The sequence below is a fragment of the Belonocnema kinseyi genome, chromosome 3 (assembly GCF_010883055.1).
Source record: "Belonocnema kinseyi isolate 2016_QV_RU_SX_M_011 chromosome 3, B_treatae_v1, whole genome shotgun sequence".
In the NCBI taxonomy this organism is placed as follows: Eukaryota; Metazoa; Arthropoda; class Insecta; order Hymenoptera; family Cynipidae; genus Belonocnema; species Belonocnema kinseyi.
In genome coordinates, this window is record NC_046659.1 from 48,399,310 (window position 1) to 48,407,709 (window position 8,400).

The following is an 8,400-nucleotide window of genomic DNA, read 5'->3' on the forward strand; positions in this document are numbered from 1 at the left end:
GAACTTTTAATGACAATAGGCATGCACACGGAAAATCTAAAGGTCATGTTTCAGGCGACGAATGGAGACTGGGTGTTTGGAATGCTAGGGGAGTAAATGATCAAAAGATAAAAGAATTGCGCGAAACTATGGACGTGAAGAAACTAGACATTTTATGTGTGTCTGAAACAAAGAAAAAGGGATGCGAAACCAAAGACATAAAAAACGGCGTGTTAAAAGGCGGATTTGAAATATGGTCAGGAGTAGACTGTGAATCACATGGTAAACAAGGAGTAGGTCTGATTTTGAATGAAAGAGCAAAGCAGCATCTCGGAGACCATGGTTTCGTGTCTCCCAGACTGCTGTGGGCTAGAATGAAAGTAGGAATCAGAAGACTGTTTGTCATAGCGTGCTACGCGCCGGTTTATAGTGATCTTAGAGAAGTAAAAGACGCCTTCTTGGACACTTTAAATGACGCAATAAACATTTGAGAACATGGGGAAAGAGTAATTCTAATAGGGGACATGAACGGTTGGGTGGGCATCCAAAATCAGGATACTGAAAGAGTATTAGGTAATTTTGGGGATCCAAGAACAAACTATAACGGGGATAAATTAGTTGGTCTATGCTTAGAAAGGGGTCTGTTTATTACAAATACTTGGTTTAAGCATAAAATGATCCACATGTACACCTGGTCTAAAGGAAATAGCCGCAGTATAATTGACTTTGTTGTTGCGGATGAAAGACTAAGAGAGTTAGTCAAAGATACAAGTGTCATGAGGGGTCCTGAATGCAATACTGATTATTACCTTGTGACCTCAAAAATTAACTTAGGTCGGGGATGGAGAAAAAAGAGAACCAAAAAAGCAAAACAAACGGGAATCAAAATTGAGAACCTACAAAAACCGGATGTGCGAATAGATTTCCAAAATAAGATAACTGAAAGCATAGATAGGGCAACATGGGAGGACCGTATAAAAAACAAAGATATAGAGGGCGCCTGGACAATGTTACGGGATATCCTTGTTAGATGTACGATCGAAGTGTGTGGTACCGCAGTTGTAGGAAGAATGTCTGGTGATGCGTGGTGGAATGATGAAATCCAGGCTGCCCAAAAAGCAAAAAGAGAAGCGTACAAGAGAACTTTGAACATTGCAGGTCTTAGCAATGAAGAAAGAAGTAGACGTAGAAATGATTATAGACGCGAAAACAGGATACTTAAACGATTAGTTGAAGAAAGTAAAGATACAATTAGAGCAGAAGAAGAAAAAAAATACAAAACGACTTTGAAGGAAGCAGGAAACTACTTTATAAAAAAATGAAAGGAAACAAAAGTACAGAAATTGTCAACATTAGAAATAGTAGGGGGGAAATGGTATATAATGCAGACGGAATACTAGAGGCTTTCAGAGACTAATTCAGAACGCAATTCGGAGATGAAGCTATAGGACCCCACAACTGCGATGTTGAACACGATGCGATGGTAAACTCAATTGAGAAAGTCTGTGTCACTGAGGTTAGGAATATAATTAAGAACTTGAAAAATGGTAAGGCTGCCGGGGTAGCCGGTATTAACGCTGAAATGCTTAAACACGTTGGCGAGTACATACCACATAGAGTGTGCGAATTGATAAATTTATGTTTCGAGATGGGAGACGTTCCAGACGATTGGAAAAAAGCGATTATCGTACCAATATACAAGAGAAAGGGAGATAAAAGCGAGTGCAATAATTACAGAGGGATTAGCTTATTAAGCACCGTAAGTAAAATATATTCAAAAATACTTATTCGTAGGGTAACGAAAATAGCAGAAGCAAAGATTTGGGAAGTCCAAAGTGGGTTTATGTCAGCAAGGTCATGTACAGACCAAATATTCAGCTTAAGGCAAATAACAGAAAAAAGTTTGAGAGTAGGAAAAAAAGTTTTCTGTGCATTTGTTGATCTAGAAAAAGCTCTTGGCAAGGTAGATAGAAGTAAACTTTGGGAAGTCCTGAAAGAGCATGGAGTCAATGGATGGATCCTACAAGCTATAAAAACAATATATACAGGTAGCAAAGCGAGTGTAAGAGTGAATGGGAAACTGAGTGACTGTTTCGATATTATTCAAGGAGTTGGACTAGGGCCTTAAAATTAACGAAAATAAAACAAAAACTATGGTGTTCGAAGGAAAGAGTGAGAAAACACTATGCAATATTCTATTCAATGATGAGAGAATAGAACAAGTTGATAAGTTCGTATATCTTGGTAGCTTATTTACTAGGGACGGGAAGATAGATGAGGAATTAGATAGACGAATAAATGAAGGAAAGAAGGTTATTGGTAGAGCAGGTCCCCTTATCAGAAGTAAAAATATATCAAATAAAGCTAAAATGGCAATACATAATTCCATATTTGTACCGACAGTACTATACGGTAGCGAGACATGGACTTATCAAAAAAAAGATAAGAGTAAAATTAACGCAATTCACATGAGATTCATGCGCATAATATGTGGGAAAACCCTGATGGAAAAAGTAAGTAACGAGACAATTCTAAAAGAATGTGGTGCAGAAGAGACGCTAGTGGACACACGGGAAAGAAATCGGTTGAGATGGTTCGGACATGTTGAGAGAATGCCAAATGAACCACTAACGAAACAAGTGTATCAAGGTAAAGTAAATGGCAGCGTGCCCAAAGGTAGACCGCGGAAAGAATGGTTAGAGTGTGTGAATGAGACCCTACTTAGAAGAAGCAGTCACAGAAACACGAGAGCCTGCATGAAAAAATGCATGGACATAAAAGAAGCTAGAGAAGTATGCCAGGACAGGAAAGTATGGCGGCAAATAGTTTATAAAAAGAGTGTCAGTAGAGTGAATGACGCCTGAAACAAAGACCTTGGCTACTAATGGACCCAAGTGGGGAACCTTATATAACGACTTCGTGAGGTTCTTCGCTTGGGGTGATTGCTAGAGAGACTGATCAGCAACCTGGGTCGGAGCATTGTTGCGGAAGGAACGTGTTATTTACTAAAATAGCACGAGAATTCTGGATCAATCTGAAAAAATTTCTATCCCTTCCACGCACTACCCCTTTCCTCTACCGAGTGAGTCACGCCTACCCCGAAAGGGAAATGGCTTAATGGTGTAATAATAATCATAATAATATTATGAATAAAAATATGTCATTCTCACGTTCAAATAATTTTCCCTTATTTTTTTCTCCTATTATAAATTTACAATATTACTGTAAAATATCTATTTATTATTGAGAGAAAAGTCAGATAATCAAATTAAATTTCTAAACTTTATCATTGTGGAAATTTATGAAAGTTATCAAAATTTACGAAATTTATGATAATCTACGGAAAATTAGGACGTTATTTAAAATATGCCGGAAGAAAAAATTAAAATTCGACACAATATAATGCCGGATCCGTATATTACGAAATTAAAATCCGGCAAAATATGTCGCATCCGTATACACTATGTAATTTATATTTACATGCTACACATGCAAAACCGAAAAAATATACGAAAATACATATCACATATATACGAAAATACACAAATATATCGAATCACTGTTACCGTGAACCAGAAAAATGTACGCCTCGTTAGATGACCCGTCTGACATTGTAACATTGTAGAACTTGGCTTTATTCGGATTTTGCTCCGAATAGTTGAACACTTCACAGAAATAAATCTTTTCATTCCCGCCGCGAATTTGTCCAAACCCGTACACCATTGGATTTTGAGGTTAAATTCTTCACTACACACGTGGTCGACACGATATTGCTTTTTCGCACTTTTCTCAGCCAAGAGGCAATAATAACGCGAATACGATAAGAGTATTAAAAAACGCGACACACTTTTTGTGTACACTACACTATTTAATTACCGTAAACGCAAAACGCAAAACTCATGAACGCGGCGCGGGACGGGAAAGAAAGAGGTTGAAAGAGGCTCCCAGCGACACCCACGGATCTCGCGTAGTGATACAAGATAATTAACAGAGTGACGTCAGGTGGGAAGATGGCCGCACACTGAAGGGCCAAAGCATTATACAAATTGCATATAGAGGACGAAACTTTATTTTGAAAGTTCGAACTGAAAGTAGTTAAAAATGAATTCGGAAATCCGATTAGATTACAGTTGATAATTTCCACACTGAACCAGATTGACGTAGGAACTTAGCTCGAAATTTAAAAAGTTCAGTTTAGAAATCCGAACTGAGACTTATTCAAAAAGAAATTGGAAATCCGATTGGATTACAGTTGACAATGTCCACATTGAACCGGATTGACGTAGGAACCTAGCTCGAAAGTTAAAAAGTTCAGTTTGGAAATCCGGACTGAAACTAGTTAAAAATGAATTCGGAAATCTGATTAGATTACAGTTGGTAATCTCCAGATTGAACCGGATCGACGTAGGAACTTAGTGCGCGATTTGAAAAGTACAGTTTGGAAATCTGAACTGAGACTAATTGAAAATGAGCTCGGAAATCCGAACTAAAGACAGTTATGGAAAATCCAAACTGAAACTGGTTCAAAATGAATTCGGAAATCCGATTAGATTATATTTTTTAATGTCTAGATTGAATCGGAATGACGTAGGAACTTAGTGTGCGATTTGAAAAGTACAGTTTGGAAATCTGAACTGAGACCAATTCAAAATGAGCTCGGAAATCCGAACTGAAGTCAGTTATGGAAAATCCAAACTGAAACTGGTTCAAAATTAACTCGGAAATCCGACTAGATTACAGGTAAGCGATATCCAGATTGAACCTAATAGATTTTTTAATTGGAAATTTTTTTCAATTCGACAGCCGAATTGAAACTTACTGAATCAAACTGATACTGATAGAATATCAATCCGGTTCAAATGGTCCTTTTAAGCAGGGATGGCAGGTATAAATATTTTCTTATAAACAAAATTTTCAGTTCAGAACTTTGAGTAAATATTTAATATTCATAAAAAATATAAAATAACACAATATTATATTTTCTACTTCTCTTTTTCAAGTTTATACAATACAAAGCCATTTGTTAGTGACTTCCTGGTATAAAGAATGTAATAAAAAATTTCCTTCTTTCATATAATTAGGTTGTAAATACATAAATATAATATTTTTGCGTTCTCAACTGACAGTATTAAATAGATTTTATTTTTATCAAAAAATTTATGAGGTTCGAAACCCCGATAACAATGCTTTATTTAATATGTAAGCAAATGTTAGCAAAGAATGTAATAATGGGCTTGCTCTTCATACTTTTCGCAATTTTTCTGGATATACTTAAAAATTTGTTGTCTTTAAATTCTGATTTATTTACACATTTAGTTTCCGTTGTTATTTTTATTTACAATATTTTCCATTCATTTCGACACAAAACTGGTAGAAAAATACGGAAATGACGTAAGATCCTGACATGTGCGTACTGTCGACGTCTAGAATAAAAAGGTCTAATCTTAAGCTGAGTTAATATTGAAGATTTCAGCTAATAATTTTTATAATATCTAAGTCAAATATCACAAAAAATGTATACTTTAACATTCTATAGTAGCGGAGATGAAATTTTCAAGGTCGCTGAACACCCAGCTTATAAGAATAATTCGCCGCTTCTTACCTCTCCTCATTTGAATCTCAGATTCATCGTTGCAATTTTTATAATCATGCGGATTGCAATTTTCATTGCAGTTAGTCAAAAGCGTTTGATTCCCATATTTAATTCAATAAGTAAAACAGATTTTATCACCAATTAATTACGTACAACCTGCAGATATTCACTTCATTTAATTAATTAAGATCGAAGTACAAAACGATTTTGACATTTGTCACATATCACTCACGTGCCGTTACATTAGTGAAAAACAACTCCAATTTTTAAGAAAGTATTTAATGCACGACCCGAATGTATTTATGAACAATTTTAATGCTGTGTTACATTTTTTTTTATTCGTAACTAATTATTTATTTGAAATGCGTGGCGAATCCTGGGGAACATAACCTTTTTTCAGAATTTGGTTATACGTATATTTTGCGCACGTCGTCCGAGTCTCGAAGCCTTTGACCAATCGGCGCAAGATATCGAGCGCGGGAGATTTGGAAACCGAATTAAAATCGCCTATATGACACTTTTTGCCTTACACAAATGCAAGACGGGTTGCATTGTATGCTTGAGTTTATATAATTATATTCCCTATGACTACATAGTAAATGTCCTTACTGTATATGGTGTGTGTGCATTTCAGAAAAAGCAGCAACTTTTGTGCCCAAACTGTCTAGCTTTATCTAACCTGAATAGTGAATAGTAGAAAGAGTTAAAAATTTCAGAAAAAACTGCAAATGATTTGATGATACCATTCATTAATTACTTGTCTGCCTATCATAAAAAAATGGGCATAACGTAAACAGATTTTGAAAAAATAAAGCTTTCTAGCATTATACTAAGAGGATATTATTCACAATGTAGTTGAAGTGTATGCATTAAACGTAACAAAACATTTTTAATGTTTGGTGGAATGCAGATGCTAAGCCACATTTTGTCGGTCGGCTCAAATTATTTGATAAATTTCAAAATGTTCATTATACCCTATTATTCAGTTGGCTTAAAAAAATCGAAATTTATGTTGTTTGCGTTTGATTGGATTATGGTGAAAGAACAAAGTTTGAATGCTTACTATTTCGAAATATTATTTCATTTCCTCGTCAAATGTTATGGTCTGAAAAAATAATTTTCTCGATTATTGATAATTTTCTGGAGAAATGAGAAAATCGTATATTATGCACCTAGGGGAAAAAGTCCCTCTCCCCCATGGCGCATACGACATTTTCTATAAACAAAAAGATGATTTTAGACATTTCAGACTTGTTACTCCCTGCGAAGTAAAAAATACTTTTTAGTCCCTAGGGAGCAAAAAGTAGAGTTTTAGTCCCGTTTCATACGCGTCGAAAAGGGCTCTAATCATGCATGTGTCATAAAAAATCTTTTTCGACCCGGGATCGAGAGTCGGAAGATCTTCTAATCAAGAAAATCTCACTGTTATGTTCTTAAATTAGATGCCAATTCGCAACACCCTACGCAGAGCCGTAACTATAGCTTTTTTGCGCTCAGTGAAAGTTTTTAATGTTGCCCCCCCCCCCCCCCCCCCCCCCCCCCCCCCCCCCCCCCCGCATCAAGTAGCGCCACAGGCCAATATTGAAAAATTGCAAGGTTTCGAATGGTTTATCCAAAAAATGATCATTAGTCAGTAAAGCTAACATAACAGTGCAACTACAAATCTTGCTAAATACCAAATAGACGTAAGCCCGACGGAACGTAGGCTATCTTTCTTTCTCGCTCTTTAAAGTAGGGTGTAAAGGTCCCGCTGCTGAGGTGCGAGCTGGTTACGCACCATTCCCCTGCCGGACCACCACTCGAGAAGCAAAAATTTGCGACGTTGCTAATATTGGCGTGTTTACAGAGACAGTGTAATATTTGTAATTGGGAAAAAAACTGATGCCCTGCCGATGGAAATGTCAGAGGATCTAAGGCGAAATAGTCAGAGATTTGGGTCCTTTTCGAGGTCCTTTTAAGAGTGATGCGACGGTCATATTATAGTCCTATTGTATTCGTCACGTACCGGGCGGACAGAGTTATTTACAGTAGTTGGCTGTCGCCAATTCGACTTCCTTTTTTAATTTTTTTGCTTCGAATTATTAACACTTTTTTTTTAAATTGATGGATTTTCTTATTATACTTATTCATCATTATAACCTATATAATAATACACTATTTTAGAATTGAATGCAACGATGTTGTCTGTTTTGGAGTATCTCGTTCCATTTACGAGGTATGCTGTATTAATTCCAAATCTGAAATAATTGAAACCCGTAGATTCCGAATTATTATGTTTTAGGCTGTTAACTTTGAAATTAAAAAAAATCTATTTCTAAATTTTAATCCGAAAGCTTAACAAAGGACCCTTGAGTGTCGGCTGCTCTACTGAGATAGCCTCTCTGCTTGTTATTTATGATCGTACTTTTACTTCAATTTCGGAAAGTACATTTTAAAGCCTTCAGGCCATTTAAACAATATGTCAATATGACACGCAAAATTTTCTAGATCATTTTTTTTTTCTAATTTTATGTTCATAAAAAACTACCTTTTTCAATTGCTTATACTAAAATATTAAACGAAGATATAAAATCGCATACGGAAGATACAATGTGGGCCTTTTCCTCAACTTTCGAATAAATTATAATAAAATCACTTTAATTATTTATTTAATAATATAAATCAAATACTTTTAAACAAATCGATTTTTTTCAATCTGGTCCTGTTTTTTTATATTTTTTATTTTAAACTGTGATCAGGGCCATCATTTACGTCATAGGATGACTCACCATCACTCCATATAAACCGACTGGCCTCCCGGCTCGGGCGCATTCACTTATGTACTCTTG